This window comes from Rhinolophus sinicus, linkage group LG15, assembly GCF_036562045.2.
Source record: "Rhinolophus sinicus isolate RSC01 linkage group LG15, ASM3656204v1, whole genome shotgun sequence".
Lineage (NCBI taxonomy): Eukaryota > Metazoa > Chordata > Mammalia > Chiroptera > Rhinolophidae > Rhinolophus > Rhinolophus sinicus.
In genome coordinates, this window is record NC_133764.1 from 33,828,021 (window position 1) to 33,850,948 (window position 22,928).

The 22,928-nt window shown below is 44.7% G+C and overlaps 1 long non-coding RNA gene and 1 pseudogene across 2 annotated transcripts; one reads left to right on the forward strand and one right to left on the reverse strand.

The window, feature by feature from the left end:
- Positions 1-1,959: 1,959 nt before the first annotated feature.
- On the reverse strand, positions 1,960-22,825 carry LOC109451864 (uncharacterized). Of its 2 annotated transcripts, none has more exons than XR_012492124.1 (4): positions 22,450-22,825; positions 8,922-9,101; positions 5,615-5,858; positions 1,960-3,773 (listed from the first exon to the last, which is right to left on the reverse strand). It is a non-coding gene; the product is annotated as an uncharacterized LOC109451864 (long non-coding RNA). The 2 variants fall into 2 exon arrangements; XR_012492123.1 differs by having other exon boundaries at positions 5,615-5,855; positions 22,450-22,821.
- LOC109451863 (EKC/KEOPS complex subunit TPRKB) lies at positions 10,255-10,769 on the forward strand (annotated as a pseudogene).
- Positions 22,826-22,928: the final 103 nt, after the last annotated feature.

The window sequence follows — 22,928 nt, forward strand, 5'->3', positions numbered from 1 at the left end:
GGACTCTGTGCCTACAGGGCTAAAGAAAACAGCCCTTTTGGAATCTGATTTGCCTCCTGCCCCCACCCCAGGGCTGTTAATCTCCGACTCCGCTGCCACAGCTTTGCTGCAGTTCAGAGTCGGTGTGGTGTCGTGGGGGCGAATGGCAGGGGTTCTTTCTTCTTTGGGTTTGATACATCCTTCCTTCCGCCGTTCCTTGCAATCAAGCGCTAGGAGAAGGAGGGAAGCAGGCGGGAGGGAGAGCAGGAGGCTTCCGGAAATCTCTTTCCTCCGTTGCCGTCACAGGTTGCCCCATAATGACCCTGGAGACAAGCACCTGCCCCCAGTGAAGGAATTGGTTACTGTCCCGGAGCCCTCCCAGGCATGCCCCCTGTTCACTTCCTCTTCTTCCTGCCCCCGGCCTCTACCCCTCCAGCCTCCTGTGGCTTCACAGCCAAGTTCCCCATCTCAGGAAGAATGAGAGGGAGCCCAGTACGAGTGAGCTTTCAACGCTTCACTCCACGCTGCCTGGCCCCTAATCACACAGGCTCCGGCAGTTGCCTTCTGGGTATCGCTTGGGAATCTAGAAGCATCAGGGTGGTTTCGAAGATAGTATGTAGCATATTCTTTCTTGTGCCGAGGTGCTAGAGGAAAGGACATTTCCATGTATATTTTTAAACTAACTTAGAATTGGTTTTAACGTACAGCCCCTTTCCCTGGGGTCCAACTAGGATGTAAAGCCTAAACTTGGGGCTTCTTCAGCTTTTTATTACAGCGGGAGGGGGGACTCACTCACTCACCTACCCTCCCACCCACGCACTTACTCACTCACTCACTCTCACTCACTTACTCACTGGTTTTGCCCTCACTAGGCACCTTGTTTTCTCTGATCTGGGCAGACTGAAAACAAAGGCTAATGATCTTCCTCAATTCTCCACTGACACACACACCCTTACCTGCAGCCTGTGGCTGAGTGAGACCCCAGGCAAAGGCACTGGTATTTAGAAAAAGTTTGTACGTTTGTTCCATGTGGCTTCTTTTATTGGAAGAATCATTATGCACACCTGTGGCAGTTAGGGTCTTTTATTAGAGTACTTACAGCGCTTATGATTTTCATGGAATCAACTCCCTCATTGCCAATTAATTGCACATTGTTGCAGGGTCATCGATCGTATCCCTAAGCCTGGCCAGTTGTTTCACTGATGTGCGTCCTCGGAGGCCTGGGGCGCGAACGTATGGATGGCCCAGCATAACCACTACTTCTGTTAGAGATAAACAACTCAAGAGACATGTCCCACAAAGAACAGACCACGGTTAGAGGCAGGCATAATTGTCATCACTGAGTTAGCATGGTTCTCTCGGCCAGGGGCTAATCTAAGCCAGACCTCATGTCGTGTCAGGCCATGAGGCCATCACAATTGCAATTAAAGGGAAAAAAGATTAAATCACCCTTGCTTCCCAAATGTTTGTTTTTAACATAGCAGGTCCTTAGTGATAATATGAGATACTAAGTCATCTGGAATAAGCAAGAAAGGTAGTTCGGGTGAGTCATCTTGGAAAGGCTAACGGAGTTTTAGTGTATCTGCAGGGCCAAGCCCGCATGCTCTCCCTCTCTCTCTGACATCAGCCACATCCGTCTGTCCATCCCACCTCTGTTGCCACCTCTTGATGCCACCCCAGATCTTAAGTCACACACAGTCCCACTGTGTTTGCTGGTTCAACTCCAAATGACTTCCCTTACTTGGTCAAACCTGCCCTCCAAATGCCCCCGACAGGACACGGTCCTTGGAGGCTCCAAGTTTGGTCTCTTCTTCTCTTTTTAGGTTGTCCTAACGTCTGCCAGGCCTCAGGCCTCCAGACTGCACCCTAACCCTGAGCCTGCACACAAAGGCAGAAACCAAGTCTGGGACCCAAAACACGCGTGCTGTCTCACTGGTAGAATTATGAGTGAATTTCCCCCCTAGAATGAACTTGCATTAATTGTGCATTCAAAAATGTATTTATTCATTTTTTTAAGTTCACTTTCAAAATTCAATACACAGACACACCAGACTTCGCTTCTCCTTTTAGAATTTAAAGACTTTTAAATTATTTTCCTAGTCCACAACCCTGGATTCCTTGGAACAGTTTGACTTTGAATTTGCCACTTAGGTGATTGGAATCAAAATGGGTAGCAGAGATCCATTGTGTTTCTACAGGTCCAGTCATATTCCAGTGTCGCCAGTGATTTCTTTCTGTGGGGAATGGGCAACGTGTTTCGCACAGTTTTCTTTTTGTTAGGGGCTTCTGCCTTGATAGAACGTACGCCTTTTCCTGGCTTGGACCTTGTAACCCCTCTGGTCGTAGCACAATACATTGTGAAAACCTTGGCCAAGTATTGGGCTCTACTGGAATTTCACCTCTTTAAATTCTGGAATGAGTAGATTATCAGCAAGACTGTGGACAACTTTTGATCATACAGAGCAACTCATTGTAATAGGATTTTTTGTGTGTTAATGTAATGATTTAATAAAGACATTTGGCACGTAAGTAAGACTCGTAGACCAAGCATTTTTAACAACGAGAGGATTAAGATCAGCCTATAGGGCATATTAGTAAAAGTGTCTTTTCTAGCTTTGGTAAAACTCTTCCATCTGTTTAGAGATAAATTCATTATTCTTAACTAAAAACCCTCCTGAAATAGATGTGGTGAAAAAGTGCTGCCCCTGTTATGAGACTTTCCAAACAAGCTTAAAATTGCTTAGAAACAAAAGGCAGGAGGAAAAAAGAAAGGGCCACGTCTCCAGATAATGAGGTCCTGCCTTTGTGTTTTATCTGCAAAACAGCACAGTTTGAAAAGTCTGGATCCCATTTCATTTGAACTGAACATAAATGCAGTGCCTGGAATTCTCCCAAATGAATAAGTTCTTTGCTGATAATTTTTAAGTGAGGAAAGATCAACAGGATAGGGGCATGAGGGAGGGTTATGGGCTCCGGGGTGTGTGTGCGTGCGTGTGTGTGCGCTTACGTGTGTATGCGCTTACGTGTGTGCGCGCTCACGTGTGTGTGTGTGTATGTATGTATGCATGCATGGAGTATGTGTGGGGATACTAGAATATAAATGAAAGAACACAAAACATTCTCATGAGTCCGTGGGTATGGGAAGCAGAAAACAAGAGGGGTGGGTATTTTTGTATTTAGCTGGACAATTGGGAGAGTTCTGGACACAATGTTTTTTCCTTTTACTTTTTGGTGTGCCATGCTGATCTCTCTCTCTCTCTCTCTCTCTCTCTCTCTCTCTCAAAACTCCAATAGATTTATTTCCCCTAAAAGAGCCCCTGCTGACTATTGCTCTTGTTAAATCCTGCACTTTTCCTAACCCATCCTGAGGACAGCAACATGACAAACCTCCTTCCTTACATCAGCTTCTAATCTTCTTTCTCTGTTTCTATAGGCTGGTCTTCCTCCCCTGGATGGGGGCCCAAAATGACGCCAATTTATGGCAGGTCAGAGAATACACCATGGACCATTTCTCTCTTTAACTTTCCTCCATTTTGTGAGGTCCCTCTGAGTACCGTCTGCAGCTTCTGTAGTGATGAAGAGAACCAAAAGCTGTAGGGTCATCACATTCATTCTCGGGGTCAAGGTTACCAAAGGAAGAACTGAATGATTTGTTTACGTAAATCTCTCCATCAGCTTCCAGAAGTCTGGCAAGGAACACGCTTCTCTTTCGGGCTGTATGTTCTCATTGAGCGTCTTTGTTTGGAAAATGGAGGAAAAAGAAAAAGCCAGTGAGTCTCCTCCTTCTCTGACCACTGGAAGAAAGGGAGAGAAAAAAAGGGGGGAAAATTAACAAGGAGAGGACACTCCTCCTTCCTGCCCCTCTCCCCATCCACAGGCAAAATCTAATAACGATGATTAAATTACATGTCTTTTCCTCCCATTGAAATCTACTGCATACTATTCAAATATTAGAACTCAGGAAATAAGGCAGGACAAGGTCCCTCATGAAACCTTAGAAGGCAGCACTGGGGTCTGAGCTGGAGGTCTGCCTGGCTGGGCGGCTCTAATTAAGAAATCACCCTGCTGAGCAGAACTTAATCTAAATAAAATATAAAAAGGAATTCAGTGAAAACCATTACCTCCTCCCCGCACACCTCATGTCCAGAGTCTCCATCCCCCTCGGTCCTAGGTTCTCTCCCCGCCAGGAGTGGGGAGTTCTGTGTTCTGTGTGCCCACAGCACAATCAAGTAGAAAGACGAAGAGGCAGCTGGGGCTCGTGCCGGCCTCTTGCTGTTGGGCCAGACTTTCTCGGGGCCAGGGGCAAATTTAGTCACGGTTGTGTTGGTTTGGAAGGGGCAAGAGGATAGGATTTGGTCAAGGATGGATGATAGACTTGGACACCTGGCCAGCCCCTCCATCCGTAACACAGTAACCTGCCAACCCATCACCTCGCTGTAGGGCGGCCGAGTTCCTGCCCAGCCATCAGCTGCCTTTGGTGGAGTGGCCACTTTACAGCCAAGACCAAACGTGTGGAGCTTGGTTGTGTCCAATACCCTTGTACTAGTTCGTACTTCAAACTGTGTACATCCAGGTCCTGGGTTGTCCCTCTGATGGTGGGTGACGTTTGTTCAGCCGTATCTCCATCTCCGCCTCATACTAGAAACCTGTTTTGTGTTTTCACTCTTGACCCCTGCTGGTGTGTTCCTGTCTTTTACACCTTTGTAGCTTTGTACAGGCTGCCGTGTCTGCCCATAACTGATTCTTAAACTATTGAAAACCTGTCAAAAGGGATGAACCCCCTCCCTAGGGAAAAAAAATCCACATATGCATATAAACACAGGTTTGGGCAATTTCAGGGAGTACCTGAACCCTCTAAGGCAGGGGTGTCCAAACTGCGCCTGCAGGCCAACTGCGGCCCATGATCCATCGTTAATTAGCCCGCAGCAAATTCCAAAAATATATTTAGTTTACTTAAATAAACGAGGGGAGGCAATACGTACTTCACCTCGAGTGAGTGGCACGGCTGTTTGTGTATTTTACCGCATATGGCCCTTGGTGAAAACCGTTGAAAAAAGTTTGGACACCCCTGCTCTAAGGAGTCCATGATCACCAGTTGAAGAACCCTTGAAAGATTGTCCCTTCCCTCTTTTCTTCTCTGACAAAGACTCAAAGATTCTCTCCTGTGACTGAACTTGAGTCAGGCTCTTGAGCCCTGTGTCTGACTAGGTCCAACCTTGGGCTCTGTCTTTGGACCATTTAGTCAAGTTTTAGCAAGAATCCTGCTGGAGCAGTTTTTGCAAAAACTCCCCACTGTTGACATCTGATCAAATTCTTTATCTCACACCCCAGATATCTTATCACCCTGGCCAGCCTGCAGCAAAAGTCCTGTCAAATTGTGTTAGCCAGAATCCCCCTACCCTTGATGTTTCCTTGTAGTAATTTTCCACTGACTGACCCCCACCCTGCTCCTTGGCTATAAATTCCCACACATACTTGTTGCATTCAGAGTTGAGCCTTATTTCTCTCCCTCACTACAAAACACCATTGGAATAGTCTCTCTTAAATAAACTCTTCTTTGCTTTTACCATCTTGAACAAGTGCCACGGATAAGTTTTCCCTTAACTCCTTCCATTTTAGGAAAACCCTTACTTACCCTTAAGGAGAACTCCAAAAGCCTTGACCAGCCAGAAACAAGAACGGAGAACTCCCGCTCTGTGCTCCTGGTAACTCTGTCTGTAAGTCTCATCTGTCACATATCACAATGCAGTAATTATTTGTTTGCATGTCAATCTTCCTCTAGACCAGTGGTGGGCCAGTTTTCTCTTAAAGGGCCAGGTCATACATATTTTCGGCTTTGTGGGCCACACGGTATCTGGAGCATCTATTCAACATTGCTTCTGTAGCAAAAGAGACTGTAGACAAACGTAAATCAGTGGGCGTGGTTGTGTCCCAATAAAGCTTTATAGGCACTGCAATTTGAATTTTGTATCATTTTCATGTGTCACAAAATATCCTTCTTCTTTTGTGTTTTCAAACATTAAAAAAAAAAACCTAAAAAGCATCCTTAGCTCAGGAGCTATACAAAAACCGAGATGGGAGAAGATTTAACCCACAGGACATAGCCTGCTGGCCCCTGGTCTAGACTCCAAGGTAAATCTTATTCATTTTTGAGTTTCATTATCTAGTTTCGCCAAAGCAATTCCTCTTTGAGTGTCGCTAGCTAGTATTCACTGATACATAAAATGACTGAGTAAATAAGCAACTAAACAAACAGTTGACTACACAAATGTCCTTGAGACAGACACCGAATAGAACGACTGTAAATGTGGCTTTCGGGACACTCTAAGGGTCCATGTTTCTTCATGATTAGGGACACGATATCTTAAGTGAGCTCCCAAAGCTCCAATCACAAATCCTGCAAGTCTGGGATTATTCTGCACGTCACGAATAGATGCCAAAATCATCTAAAGCAGCCCGGTATCCACAGATTCAGAAAATACCCCCTGTTAAAGATAAGATTTCTTACACCACTTTCTGTTTTGTCCGAATCATGACCCTTTCTTTAACAATCCCTTCACCTTTGTGTGGTACTCAGCTTCTGACACAGTGACCACCCCCCTCCCCGGCATTCAATGCCTGTGTAATCCTCTCTTTTTGAGTGTGAACTCTACCTAATGATTCACTTCACATCAATGGAAGGCACAAAAGTGATGGGCTGTCACTTCCAAATGAGTTTATGTAAGATGGTGACTTTGGTGTTATCAGCAGACTCTCTGCTGCCTTCTCAGCTTGCACACCTTGACGGCAAGTCGCCCTGTTGGAGAGGCCCATGAGGCAAGGAACTGAGGGGTGTCTCCAGCCAATCGCTGGTGAGCAGCTGACACCCTCTCTCAGTCCAACCACCATCAAGGAGTTGAATCCTTCCAATACGCACATGGGTGAACTTAGAAGTGAATCTCTCTCTAGTTGAGGATCCAGATAAGACACCCCCCACACCCCGAGAGCCTGGACCAACACTTTGATTAGTTGTGTGAGAAAACTTACAGCAGAGGGCCCAGCTAAGCCACGCCCAGATTCCTGACTTACAGAAACTGTGCGATGACACATTTGAACTATCTTAAGCCACTACATTTTGGGAGCAATTTGGAACACAGAGATTCATAACTAATACATCTACCTATGTGACAATTGGATGTATATTTGCTCATTTTTCCCCACCAAAATGTTCAATTTCTCTAGGGTAGAGCTTAGTCCTGTCATACTCATCTTGTACCATAATACACGTTTGACGAACGTTTGTTAAATTAACTTGTATTTTGAGTTTCATTGAATTCAGTTAATTTAAGTAACAGCAATAACACAGAAATACGCATCCGTGGTAGGACAAAGCCGAAAACTGCTTAGGGCAGAAAGTTTTTGACAACTGTGAGGGGAAAAAAGTATTTGAATTTGTAGCTATGGTACCCAGCTTATATTTCAAAGACTTTCTGGGGGTTTTCATGTATCTTCCAAAGACTTTGGAGTTGATGCCTCCATAGTACACCAATGAGATCCCTGTCCTCGTGGACCCAGCCACACCAGTTTGCCCATTTGTTGGTCATTCTCATTATTGAAGCGATTCTCCTCCCTCCCCTTCCTTCACATTTCACCTGGGCAGTGGGCAGTGCTATCGGGAGAGAGGAGAAGATGGAAGTAGAGAGAACAGTGAAAAGGCCGGGGAACAGTGGAGAAGAGGAAAGAAAACAGAGCCGAGGAAAGAGAAGAGCTGGTCAGAACACCCAAGCCAGAGGCAGAGAAATGGTTCAAAAGAAAATGTCTGATTTCCCTCTCTCTAGTCATAAATATTTTGACAAGGGGCTTGGCTTTTATCAAAAAGGGGGGAAAAAGAAAAGCAGAGGTTGTCTTCCCGAGGACCCAGCACTCTTGGAATTCTATGACCTAATTCTGTGTAAGGTTGCAGCGTACAGCTTGCCACTCTTGTCTGAGTCCCATGGCATCCAGACCTCTGTTTTCTCAGCAGCACATGCCACACCACTATCAGAGGTCAGGAAAAAAGAGCAGGGGATGTGAGGGAACAGTCTGGACGCTGTGCTTAGAACACATCTTTTTCAGTCACTGTAGATTTTCATTTGCTATCTTACTGTTTCCTTATCTTAGCAGCTAAGTCAACTTTTCATTGCTTTTGTAGACATTATATAATATCTTCTTCCCCCTGCCCCAGTCGCCAGCTGTTAGTTGGCCAGTCTCATCCCAGAATGGGTAGGGGGTGGGGTCAGCTGGAGCTCAATTAACCTTCATGCTGACATTTGAGGGAACCAATTCCCAGCCATTGAACAAACCTCAAGTTTCTGCAATTATCATAGAACCAAATAGATCTCAAGAAAGAAACCTGAGAGTGTTCAAAGGTCAAAACAATTCGAATTAATTACTTTAAGCCTAAATGTTCTCATCTGTAAAGTGGGGACAATAATACGTGCCTCATAGGGTTATTTTGGAGGTTAAATATACGTAAAAACCTCAGTCTACTGCAAGATTACTCAACCTTAATATTTCAAGTGGGATAATTCGTTGTTGTTGGGGCACGTCCTGTGCATTGTAGGAAGTTTAGCAGCACCGCTAGCTTCCACTCACTAGATGCTAGTAGCACCACCACGCCCCACCCCTCTACTGTGACAATCAAAAATGCCTCCAGGCATTTCAAATGTCCCCAGTGGGGCAAAATCACCCCTGGTTGCAAACCACTATTGTAGCGTTTAGCATCTAGTTACTGTTCCATAAATATTAGATGCTATTTTTATTATCATTAAAATTCTTAGTGACAGCAGCATGACCCTGCTGTGGTGAAAGATCATCTCTCTGACTGAATCCTTTAGTAGTTGCTCTATGTCTGCATCTTTCTGAGAGAAAGGACCAAAAAGGGTGAGGTCATTAACTTGACAACAAACCAACAGGACACCTACTGCCTCCTGTGACGTCTTCTTTCGTGTTCTGTGCCAAAAACTAGGTACAGTCTTTAGCCTCACTGCTTGTGAGACACTACAGATTCTTCTGTTGGCATCAGTCTTCCAGCCGCAGGCACTGCTGGTAGGGATGACTCTTGAAGTTGCCCTTGGCAATTTCCAAGGGTCTCACGCCCGTACCTGAGAAAGGAAAGAAAGAGATGTTGAAGAAGAACGCTTAACAGAAGTTATTCCCTTTGCAGTTTTTGGTGGTTTCGCGCTTGTGTGGGTTTACAAGTGGGTTTTTTGCCCAAATTGTTCCTGCATATTCTAACAGGTATTTTGATACCACGCTGATTTGAAGGTACAGATGTTTTTCATGGCATGTCTTGTGGTGAGTGGACAAACTGAGAGGTGAATGCTGGTGACTGAATGGAGTGCAGTATTCCTCAAAGTTTTTATCCAAATAAATGCTAATGGCAGAGAAAAGTTAAAAGAAACAAAAAAGATTTCTCAGGGTCTGGGAGCAGCCAGCTGAAACTATGAAATGTCTCTCCACCTTCTGTTTTTGTCTTTAATGCTTGTGCACATTTTATTTTCTCTGCTGAAATACTCTTTTTCATTTGTTTGAAGGTAAAATTTGTAAATGGACTAAGTTGAGCCTTATTTATCCCGCGACTCTTCCTTCTCTCTCTTTAAAGCACACACAATGCGCTTGCAAAAGGAATCTGATGGACCTCCATGAAAATTAATTTTAACTGAAGAAGAGAATCAGCCTAGCCAAGCACTCACATTTTACATTTATCCCTTCTTTATTCTTTCCCTTCCTCCTAATACTGCTTTGCTCTTCCCATCATGATAAGTGACTCTCTTTCTGTCCCGTTCCCATCACCCACCAGGCCATGCCAACTTCCTTACTCCCCCTCTCCATCCTGCTCAAACCTTTCTCCTTCTTGGGGCCCCTTCTCTCTGTGACCTTACAATTCTTCCAAACCTATCTTGAATCCAAGCCACCTATGAGGGTTTCTCGGATGAATTATACTCCATGACAGCTGCCCTTCCTGCGTGTTCAACATACCTTGTCAATTAAAGACCTCAACACAGAGAAATGCTTTTAAAAAAACTAACTTTGCTGTCAAGCTTTCTTCCCTCTTATTTTGAATGTGTACAATTTTTAACCTAAGGATGGCTGTGAAAGTGTGATGTCTGTTTGGGTCTTGACAGATGTATTTGCATTTCACAAATCACGAATTTCCTAGTAAATAACAGACTCCATATTTACATTTTACAATAAAAATATAAACAAGAGATTGTGATACGGACAGGGTAGTGGCAAATCCTGCTTATCTATGAAATGCAGTTAACATATCAGCTGGACCTATTTCCAAAACGCAGGGTGACCCTTCTGTTATTTAAAGATGTGAAAAATACTGGAGACTTGAGAAAAAAGGCCATGGAAATTGCCATTGATGATTCATTAATGATCAATGATCGATTTCAGATACTTGTGGCAGCAAACAAAGCAGTTCACCGGTACAAACTGGGAAAAATGAAGATGAGAACTCCATCTATTGAAATTATTTCCAACCTTTCCTCAAATAACCATATTTCAGAGGCTTTGAAAAAAATTGGTATTTCAGCAAATGACACTTCAATTCTAATTGTTTACATTGAAGATAGAGAAAAACTAATAGATCAAGAAGATTTAATATCTCAGGTAGAAAGTCATCAAGTTTCTCTGAAAAATCTTCCTGAAATAACAAATATTACAGAACTCAAAAAGATACATAAACTATCTTCACAAGAAGAAAGTATTGGGACATTATTGGGTGGTGTCATCGTAGAATGTCAACAAAAGACGTTTTGTGAAATGACAGAAATATTAAAAATTTGCATCATTTATAAATATATGTGTGTGTGTATATATATATATATAACTTATATTCCCACTTAATGGCTTAATTGTAAGCTCCTTAAGGGTAGGAAAATTATCTGCTTTTTATTATGTTTTCCTCTTAGCATTTAAATCAGAAATTTAGACATTTAAGACCTTCAAGAATATATAAGTTGAGTGAACCTAAGAATGAATGACTGATTATGTTTTTCTAATTCATTTCTATGAGCTTTAGTTGATGTGCGTATTTGGGCAAAAGCACATCATTATGGTATATGGTCAGCATCGTGCTTACACAATCTTTGTTGCCTCGTCCTTGTTGTCTAGTTCTAGGCATGGTCATCGAGTCTCTCTCGTTTACACTTCACCTCATCCCTGTCCTTCAGAGCTCCAAGCATAGGGTTTTGCCTATAGTAGGTACTTGAGAGATGTATGGAATGCCATTTGCTGCATAATAGAAAGAGCATAGGCAACAGATTTTAGAGAAAAGGTAATCAGTTAAAGTGAATCATAGCACCTTGCCTCCCCAATACGGTGAAGGTTAGATAAAATGTTTGTAGGGTGAGGGAAAACCATCTGGACGAAGAATGGTGAGTGAGTCTGGAGATTAGGATACCAGGACCTAGACCAGCTCTGCAAATACTGCCACCTCTCCTTACTTTCCAGGGTGCTGGCTTAATGTCTTCTGGACTAGGAACTGGATGGAGGATGGTATTTTTTTCTAGATACTTGGGCTTTCTTGACTCCTGTCTCTCAGGCAAGGGGAAGGTCTGCCTGTAATGAGGATCCTGTGACCTTCTGGGGTGTCACGCAGTTAATTAAAAATCATAACTTGTATTAATAATGAGTGTGGTCACAGGCCAGTCAATGCCTGTGGATTTTTCACTTATAGATGCTGTCGGGACTTTCAAAATGAAAACAAGCCAGCAGTCACAATTAGAAGCAGTAACATCAACCGAGGGCAGAATGCATCGATTGATAGAAGAAATAGTGGGAACTGGGATCACGAGGGCAACCTCGTCATCCATAGAAACTGGCATTATGCCTTCGCCTAGACCAAGTCAAATACCAGGGCCTGGGGCTCTTGCCCAGCTCTCACTGCCAACCAGGAAGTTCGAAAGCAACACTTAGAGCTTGTAGGCTGGACGTTACCCTGACAGGAACCAAAGTTCACATGAGGCGTTGTTTCATGGACCCTCTGGGCCCACTCTTAATAGTCTCGTGTGATTTGCTTGTGACGTCCTAAAGTCCAATATAAGTCAACAGGACACCACATTTAACAGTTTCTGTCTTCTGACCAAGTAAAGATACATGTGGTCCTCCAGTTACCAGAACCCATCCAGGTAGGACAGAAAGACAGCAGCTTGTGAGCGAGGGATTTGTTACTCCGTTTGACTAAAGAGTAGTGAGAATTAATCACCTGTATCTGAGCAGGACTCTGTTCCAAACATGTGATAAATGAGAAATCTGCAAGGGGACCTCTCAACTTCAGGTATATTTTTTCCAGCAAGAGTGAAGCAGAGCTGCACTGAGATGGGGGAGTACTCAGAAGAAAAGTTCTTCGATTAGTGAGCCTTAGTATAAAGGAAAGTTTGGCACAGGAGTTGTTCCAGGATGACCTTGTCTGGTGGCCATAGTCAAGCTGGCACTGACCCTGGCACCTGTCAAGCAGGTCCAGTGACACAACATGGGGGTGTTGTAATGGTCACACAGCATAAGGTGTGTAAAATGACAGGTCACGTGCCTGGTACACTGTAAGCATTTAGCCAATGCTTGACCCAGGAGAAAGACCAATACCCAACCACCCACCCAATGTCACACCTACCCTGGGACTCAGATTCCACTATTGGCTGCCATGGAGCAGTGCTGACCGAGAGAGCCCAGCCTGCAGAGGGTCAGTGGAACTTGCCTGCAAGCCTATCTGCATCTACAGCTCACGGAGGGTGATGGACTCCGTGTTCCCCAAGTGAGTCTGAGTGATGCAAGGAATGCTCCCCTGTGAAACTTTTCATTAGCTGTGGTGTGCTCGCTGCATCATCCCACTACTGAAGTGGCTTCCCTCCCTTACAGTAACTGTCCACTAGGTAGCTTGTGGCCGGTGGGCAAAGACACAGAAGGCAGTTGGAGTCAGCCTCCTGAGATGCCAAGAGGAGACCTTTTTCTCAGGTTTCTGGGTGGGTTTGGAAGCCAACACCCTTGAAAGGGAAGCAGAGGCTGCCTGCCGCAGGCATGTGGGACACAAGGCCCACACAGTGTTTGTGAACAGTCAGTATCGCTCCCTGACGAGAAAGGGGCATTCACTGTGGGCAGAGGCGCTCCGCGGGAGTGGCTGGAGCTGGGGCTCCCGGGCAGGCCTCGGGCTGGCTTTGCAGCCAAATTTCTTTTTCCACCATCTCTAGAATTGAGTAGGTGCCAATAGAGCTAAAAGCTTTCAGAGACACCCATAGACACAGATAGTGAGCCCCCCACTCCCCCTGGCCCCCGTCTTTTCCGTGGAACTTAGCAGCAGCTACCAGGGGCGTCATCATAGAGCGTTAATTTTTTCCCTTGCCTGGCTTCCCACATTCTGTGACCACCTCGTTCTATGCCAGGGAAAATATTGAGAGCCTAGGTAAACGAAGGGGAACCCAACATTCGCCAGTCTGGCCTTAAAATAGCCGGTGGAACGCCCCCATCCCAGAGAGTACACAGGCGGTGACTGTTAACCAGTGTGCTCAGAGCACCCGCCCACCCCACCCCAACAGCTCACCCCGATTCCCATGAAAGCCTATCTCAGAGAGAGGACAAAGAAGGAGCCAGACTTTGCTGCCTCATTCCCTTTGCACCGCCCCCCCCAACCCCGTGACTTAGGTGAATATTAATGAGCACAAAGTGAGCTGATGCAAACCAGTGCACACCACTGCACAGAGGTGGGGACCAGGGAGATGTATGTCTGGGGTGGGGGGCAGGGTTGGGCAGAGCAATTGGGGAGAGTCAAGAGGAAGAGTGTTCCTGGAGGAGAGGGGAGACCTCAGGAGTTACGGGACACACCCCAGGCTGGGTACCGGGGCAGAAAGAAAAACGTCCCCACGCTGACTGCTGGATAGCCTGTGACATTGCTGTACAAGTTGCTGCTATGTCACAGGCGGTGTATTCTGGATGAAGTGCATGCAGTGGGGTGAGGGGGCCAAGAGGAAGAAGTAGAGAAGAGAAGGAAGGAGGGAAGAAATAACCTGGGGTGGAGATTAGGCAGAATGTGTAGTGTATACTGCACCAGCATACGTTTTTCAATGTTTTCTCAGTGCTCTCGACGTAAAGTTGCCAGATTTAATGTAAAAATGCAAGATAGCCAGTTAAATTGGAATTTCAGATCAACAACAAATACACATTTCAGGATAAATGCAATATTTGGATATACTTATATTTTTTGAATTTTTTTTATCAGAAATGTAATGTCCACTTCAATTTGTTTTAATAAACAACAATTTTTAGTATAACTATGTCCTGTGCAAAATTTAAGACGTAATAATACTAAAAATTTTCAGTGTTTATCTGGAATTCAAATGTAAATGGGTGTTCTGTATGTTATGGGCAATTCTATCGCCATGTCTTGCCCCCTCAACTAGAATGAAAACCCTCAAGGTCAGAGATGGTTTCTGCCGTATCCTCTTTGCAAAACCTAGTGTTTTTCATTCCATGTGCTACCTTGCCTCGTAATACAGCACAGAAAGGCATGATGACAGCAATGAGTGTGCACATTCTGTTCTCTGACTGCCCTGTGTTACTCCACCTAGTATTACTCGTGGGATCTTGAGCAAGTCACTTAGCCACTGTTTCCCCAATTTTCTCATCTGCTAAATGGGACAATGAGAGTTGCCTACATTAGCTCTTACCAGAAAACAATATAGGTAAAGCATTTGCTGTATCCTAGGCTCAAGGAAAGTATTCAATAAATGTTAGCTATTATTATCCCTATTAGTAGTAGTAGTCGATACTTGATAAATAAGGAGTGTGATAGAAAGAAAGTAGTTTCCGCGCATTAGAGACCTGCCTGAGCTCCTGAGCTGACCACTGGGCTTCCTCAACCAGCGCTGTGACCTTGAGGGAGACTTGATCTTTCTGAGTTTCTTTTCCTTGGGTTTCCAAGATTTCTTCCAATTCTAAAACCCCATCATTTAAATAGATTGAATGGATAAGAACCAAATGGAATAAAAAACAGGTCAATAGAAACATGGAAGGGGTTAGAAAGTAGACGCGCAATGGGGGAAGTTTCACTAGACAAGTGAAAAACACCATCCCCAAATGCAAGACTCTGGCCTTCTCCATTCTCTGATCTTGGGAAGGCTGTGTTTTCAGAGACTAACACAAAAGACAGCCTACAGGAGAGCTGAGCTTCTGCCTCAACTTGGATTTGCTCCCAAAGGAGCGTATTGTAAGGCCCAGTGGGAGTGCCTTCCCTGGAAGCAGCCAACCCAGTAGCAGTGAATAAATCCATGGCAGCTCTGTGCCAACACATCAGAGAAGTCATGGCCCCCACCACCTATGAAGCCTTTTGTGGCCAAGACTGAGTCTTTGGGGATTTGCAGCATTTCCAGATAATTTCACATCTCACGAGTGACCTTTATAGCTGTTTTTCACCACCTCTGGGGAATTATCACTTACCGACAGAGAAAATATTTTTCCCTCTCATATCATTCTGAGCAAAGAGTATGGGCACCAAGAGGCCAGGGGATAGACATTCACAGTCATGGTTTCCTCCCAGGTGGCTCTTTCCTATATCAGGTATTAGAGGTGATGAAGGGTTCAGGGGCCTTTGGGGAATGATGCAAAAAAGAGAAGGTACAGTCCCCTACCCAAGAACATTCACAATCCACCTGACAGGCAAAATCATTCTTCAATATAGTAGTGACTTGAGAAGCTGAGATAACAGCCTACTGGTGTCAATAAATGTAAGGCAGATGGAACGTGCTGGTGCTAAAATGACCAAGAATGAGCCACGTGGGTCTAACCACGATGGGAGCTTTCAGTGGGTAAGTGCGTAGTCGGGGAAGGATAAAGAATGTCCTGTGCAAAGATGGGAAGCTTTCAAGGCATGCCAGGAAATGGTCGTGGACAGGAGCCTAGTTAAGCGCGAGGCAGGAGACCGGGAAAGTCTTCAGCATGTAGGCTGGGCTCTAGACTCCTTAAATTAGCTCACAGGCCAGGTTGCACCTAAATAATTGGGTTCCCTATAGTTTTTCCTGTTGTGCTGAGATTTAAAGAGATCAAAGCAGAAGCACTGAATGGGCAACCCATTTCAAACTATTTCCTCCACCAACGTGAAATCCAGTCCACTGAATCCTTTTGACTGTACATTACTGGGGGAGTTTAAATTGGTTCACTGTCTATAGAAGGCAATTTGGCAATAGCTCGAGGAATCACAAATCACATTCTCTTTAAGTAGCAATTCGACTTCCAGGAATTTATCCTGCAGGAATACTTGAACGTGAACCAGGTTATTTATTTCAGCTTTGTTGACAAGTCGAAAACATTGAAGCAACCTAAATGGCCATCACAAAGGAACTAGTTAAATCAATTTTGCTAGTAACACATCCATAGAATAAATGCAAATTAGTAATGAATATGGAAGTTCTTTACATACTGATATGGAACAATCTTGAAAATATGTTTAAAACAAAATCAAGGCACAGTAAAGCCTGTAAAGTATGTTGCCGTATTGTTAAAAATGAAAGGGGCCTCAAAGAGGTAGAACATAACTCCCCACTCACTGAGTATGGGATGAATTTAGTGACTTTATTCCAAAGAGTCCATATGGAAGGGAGGGAAAGTAACTTTGCAGTGGAGAAACCTGGCAAACCCTACCTCAGCCAGGTGATCAAGCATCACATCCTCAGTAAAAAGGCATGTGGATACCATACGCCAGTGATACAAAGATGAGAATGGCACTTCAGCTCTGAGGTCTTTCTCCCTAAACCCCAGAACCCCTGGGTGGTCATTAGAAAACGCATCAGCCAGACTCATATTGACAAACATTCTACAAAGTACTGGACCGGCCCTCCTCCAACTGTTATGGTCAACCAAAGAACGGAAGTCTGATAAACTGTCACAGACTAGAGAAAGCTAAGGGGACATGGTGACTGCATGTAAGGTGGTGTTCTGGAGGAGACCATGGAACAGAGAGGGGACATTGGGTCAAAGCTAGTAAAATCTGATAAACTACGGAATTTAGTTAATAGCAATGCACCAATGTTGGTTTGTTCACTGTGACAAATATACCGTAACAACACAAGATGTTAACAAAAGGAGAAACTGGGTGATGGCATATATAGGAACTCTGCAGTATCTTTGCAACTTTTCTTTAAATTTAAAACTTTTCCAGAATACAACATTGGTTAAAAATTAAGAAGATGCAGAGATGATATAAGTCCTCACATGTGCATAAACTCATTTCAGTTGCCTCCACAGAAGGATCTGGGTTACTGGAAGGAAAGATTTTTACTATGTTCACGTTTCTATTTTGAATTATAAATCATGCAAATTTGCCACCTCTTTAAAAATAATCAAATTTACATTTTACAAAAATGAAACAGAATTTTTAATCCAAATTAAGTTTGTTTCTAAAAAACACACTTAGTTTTGAAATGCACTCTTTTTGAGTAATGCATTAAAACATGGCTCCCAAAGGATTCATTAACTTGGATTAATTTCTCATATTAATAAGTTGGATGGCCCAAAAGTACAAGGCTTCAAGGAGAACGATTTTGGGTTATGGAAGTTTTGAGGGAAAGGAGAATATTGGGAAATGGTCTCTATATATGGTATTGCCCAAGAATATACTGAACACCCAGGTGACAGAATGAAGGTACGTGGTACCAGAGAGATGATGGGAAGAGGAGAGAGAGAGAGAGAGACGATGCCCACAGGAGGAGACTGCATGCCACAAAGAGTAACTTTGCTGACACGAAAGAGAAATGACTTAGTTCTCCCTCTGCTTCCCAGTAGACTATGTCCTATATCATCCCAGTGCTGAAACAAGCCTTTCTCTGCCTTTGGCCCTTAACCAAGAGAAATGTACTAAACGGTTGGACTTCTGAAAGGTAGTCTGGTCCATGAGGGAGCTGACTCTGGAGTCATTCTTTCCTGCCCTGACCCATCACCCTCTATTTCAGCCACTACTTGGCAAAAACCAACAGGGAGGTGACAGTGAAGTACGTTTACACTGGACTCTGTGAAGGCTCTTGAGGCAATGCCATGAGCCTGAGAGAAAGGGCACAGGAGTAACAGGTCACTGAGCCAGCCAGGGGCGAGGAGCCAGAAGGACACCCACCGAGAGAGGCAGGGAAACGGTTAATAATTCAAGGTGACAAATTAAGCCAGCTACTCAGGGGCTCCAGTTTGGCTGATTGTGAAGTCTAAACAGAGCTGTCGGAAACTGGGAAGGCGCTGTCACTTTTACTGTATTTTTCCACACGTATTTTTATATATTTTTTTTGATTTGGAAATGTTTGTGGGGAGCTGGAAAACGCAGGCCTGGAGAACTCCTGGGGTTTGAGAGGGGAGAAAATGTGTCTCTGCTTGGACCTCAATCTAATTCAGATCAGCAGCTCCCCAAGGGCGTCAGCCATGGGTGGCAGTGAGGTTGCCTGGCCTTGCCACCCTCCCTGTCCCCCACACCCAGCCCTGTGGAAACACCCTCACCTTCTCTCGTTTTCACTGCCCTGCGGTGCCAGCATGCAGCCTCCTGCCAAATTACACTAACAGCGTGCCCCGTCCACCAGCCACACCAGCCTCCTTGTTACTAAACTCAGCAGCTGCTTAACAGGGAGCAGATGGAGAGAGACGTGAAACACCCCTGAAGTGGGCACCGGGGGATCCTGGGCCGAGAGGCAGGGGAGAATTAAAATACTTGCACTTACCCCTGTTGATATGTTGGCAAGGACCCTGCTTTCACGATGCCTAACACACAAACCACCACACCATGGAAATTCACGAAAAGGAAATGGTAGGTCAGGGCGTTGAACATGACCGTGGGCCCCTCTTCGGGGACAGTGTTTAAGAAATGAGCACGCACCATGACAGATGGACACGGAGCTTACCTGCCCCTTGGGTCTTACAACCCTTGAGCTTCACATTCGGACCTGCTAGACCTGCGTACTTACTGAGCACTTACTTCCTAAATGAGTCTCATCACAACGGGACATTTCAATAACACTTTCTGTGTCAGACGGCATGTCCTCATCATAGACTAATCTTGCAGATTAGTTTAACTCCTCGTAGAGCTGACAACTTGATTTCTGACGTTAAAGATAAACATGTTTGCCACCCCCCTTACACGCACACACACACACACACACACACACGCACACACACAAAATGTACACTAATGGTTCAATCTATAGGAACATCACCGCTTGGCATCTGTACTTCAAGTCTTGGTTTAATATCATCCATTCTAAAGAAAACAACAGTTTTGTTGAGTGAAGTTTAGACAAAAGAAAAATGGATAAAATGCAGTGCACACATGAGCAGGAATGCATATGCACACGTGCACACACACACTTGCATACATGCACGTATACCCACTCTTCTCTGTGTCTTCCAGCAAACATTGCAGTTGCTCTGCGGTCCCCCAAAGGGCACTGAATATGATAACCCCAAAGCAGCTGCTGCTCAGGGGGCTTAGCTAGTCAAATGTTTCCCTCTAATTTGGCCCAAACCAGGTTCCTTCACGATGGCTTGGGGCAAATGCCCAGTGGGTCACCCATTGCAGACGGTATCCACACAGTTGCAGGGCCTGACCTAGCTCATGGAAGAGCGCAGAAACACAATTCTGCTATTGTTCCCAGACTTGGAGATTGAGGGAGGGGGAACATGCACACACAAAAAAACTCCCTCGAAAGATTAGTGCAATTATTAGCCAACAGTAATGGCTATAAGCCAGCCTACTCTCAAACCCTCCTGAGCACCAAGCCACCTCAGAGTCTCTTAAAGCCCCAAACACAAGACTGTGTGTTCTCCTGCATCTTGCCATGTTGTTTGCTGGGTCAGCATGTAATGCACCCTTACCCACAAGGCTAAAAAGCAGAGAGGGGAACAGTGCACAATGAATGTGTCTGAGCCCTGGGTCCCCATGCCCAGTAAGCCTGTAAAAGGCTGATGTCCAGGCCCAAACGTCACTGAGGCCTGCTTCATCCGACCTTATTTGGGCAAAATGCTTTTTAAAACAGGTTTGCAGATGGTGACTTGTGGTTAGTGTTAATTGTAGAATTCTCCAGAGATGAGGTGCTTTGTCCCCCTTTCACTGTGTGTGAATAACAGTCTATAACCCCTGTGTCACCACTCTGCTGGCCATCCCAGCCCCTCATCTGCAGTTACGGGTATGTATGTGGAACAGAAATTAAATTCTGTTCTATGACTTGGTACACGCACCCTTACACTGCATGCATATTTCACACCATAGTGTCAAAGAAAATAAAGTGCTAATGTTCACCTACCCCATATATATTAATATATATGATATATATTAAATATATATAATAATATATATGATATATTTAACATATATATATAATACATATTGGTTAAATGCATATGATGGTAAATATACAAAGAAGGAAAGTTGAAGGATTAAAAGGTTGGTGATACATTTGCGTAGCACCAAAGCAATCAATTGATTGACTACATTTAAGTTACTGATAAATTAAATGAGACATTAAAAAAATTTGTCAGTTGAGCCAGAAGACAGCTAGTCCAATAACTCTGTGAATATTCTACTCGAGAGAGTACAAATGTGTGTAAACAAATACCGAGGTGAACGTTACCTGCAGGTCAAAGAACTAGTGAATCATTCCTTTACCATCAAACAGTTCCTGAATCCCTACTATGTTCCTGGCACAGGTTAAAGCTAGAAGTTTGGTAGATTTCTCTTGGAGCAGTCCTATTAAAAGCCCTTTTTACTTCCAGAGGAATCGGTGCTGCTAGGAAAACAGGCACGGGGGGGAAAAATAAAAAGCCTGAAAGCTAAGAAAATTAAAGAGGACGTTTTTTATGTGGTGGCAAATCAGGGATGCCTTCGAGCACCTACTGTTTATGATCGAGAAGACCCACGTGTGTTAAACTTTGTGAAATACATTTATGAGGTATTAAATAAAACCCCGCTCCTACGAATTACTACCCAGCCCCTGCAGCACTCAGACTCATTTCTCCTGCATCAGGCTGTCAGGAAAGCCTGTGTCGAAAGGTCTGGAGCCAGAGTCTTAATTAGCAATCACAGTGACTCCAGTATGATTATTTTATACTCACACACACACACACACACACACACACACACCCGAACAGAACAAGCACTAACCCACCGTTTGTACACCACATCCACGGTGTGTGTTCTCATACATACGCTCTCATAGTGCTGTGCTAATACACATACACACACACACACACACACACACACAGGCTTTCTCAACTAGGAATTTTAAGGTTTTAATTAAACTTCAGGAAGACTTCCTTTACAACAATTGGAAGATAACCGAAACCCCGATTAATTAGTGTCTCTACTCGCAAAATGGAGGTTAAAATAAATAATCATGAACGGGTCATTTGGAAAGTACCTGAAATCCTGAGGCTAAAAGTGGTGTATAAACACACGAGAGCCCGATCTTGTAGAATGTACACACTGAACTACCCCTGGGTGTTTTTTATTCGCTGATGAAAAGACTGATGCAAAGACACAGCTGGCAGAATGCGCTTCTTCTTAGGATGCCTGCAACTAAGCACCTGACGTAAGTCCACGTCCATAAGCAATCCAGGCGTGTCGAGGGTTTGGAAGCAAATCTCTGTGAAGTATGCCTTTCACATCTAGTCGTGCCTGCCCACACACAGGCACGAACCCATGCAAACCTGCTACTCTCCTCGCTGCAACACTGATATCATTTCATTCTGGTCTATTACTAGATTATATCCCCAGTAATGGTGATGGCTATCCAGTCAAAAAAAGAACAAATAGTAGAGCAAAGAATAGTGAGGCTCTGATGAAGCACAGAGCCCCAAAACCCTGGGGTCCCCCCTTTCATCTTTAGTTACTTGTCAACCCTGAGGCCCGGCCTATTGGAGCCAAGCTCGCCAGCACCTGCGCATGGATGAACGTTCTAGACAAGACACTGAGGACTGACTCACAGGAAGAAACCAGATCCACAGCTGGTGCCCACTGCGCCCACACCTAAGCCTCTTCTCTTTGAAACCAGACATGGTCAACCATGCCCTTCTGGTGAATCTTGCAAGTTGAAAGCAAAGGAGAGTTAGAGGGGAGGTGAAGGCAGAAGATAGGAGCCCGGCCAAGAACAGGAAGATGCGTGGCAAGACAGCTTGCCTCTTGGGAGAAGAATCGTTCACACTGCCCATCCACCCGTCACTGATTATCCCCCCAAATCAAGGGAGCCCACCCTTTTCATTCCTGCACATCAGCCCACCTCCTTGGCGGAGTTTGGCCTGCTGCTCCCACAGTGGGCGGCCAGACAGGACTCTGCAGGAAGCCCACAGGTCACCACCAGGGCCTAAACTGTGACAACAGGAGAAGGAATAAGAATCAGAACTGCAACATCTGTCAGAGGTGGGGGTGGGGGGATAAAAAAAAGTCAGATTCGACTGACAAACAGGTTTTTAACCCAGGCAAGTACTCACCTGGATCTGGCATGAGGGTTGACAAAGAAAGTCAGGTCAAAATCCAAAATCCGAATGAGCGAATCCAAGGCTCTCTACCCTGCCCTCTTTTCCTCTGTCCCTGGGTCATCAGGTGTGGATTAGCTGACCAAGGACACGGCCCTGATAAATTCCGCCAGGTTATAAAAAGGGGCAAAGGGGTCTAGCCTAATCCCGCCACTATTCCTCAGTCTCGAACCAGCTTTGGACTCCGCAGGCCCAGCGGTGGTGTGCAGAATGCTTGCTCCCGACATTCACTGAGCCCACAGAAGACCTCAATCCGATCTTTTATAGTGCTTTGTTTATTACCTGTGTGCCCTTATTTCATAAGGGAACTGAGAAAGAGAGAGAGAGGGAGCAGGAATGATGAAGATGTCTATTAGTAGCAATCCAAAGACAGCTTTTCTTAAGCTTCATTCATAGCAGCAAATGTGGCCAAACAACCCAGCAATTGTTCTCTC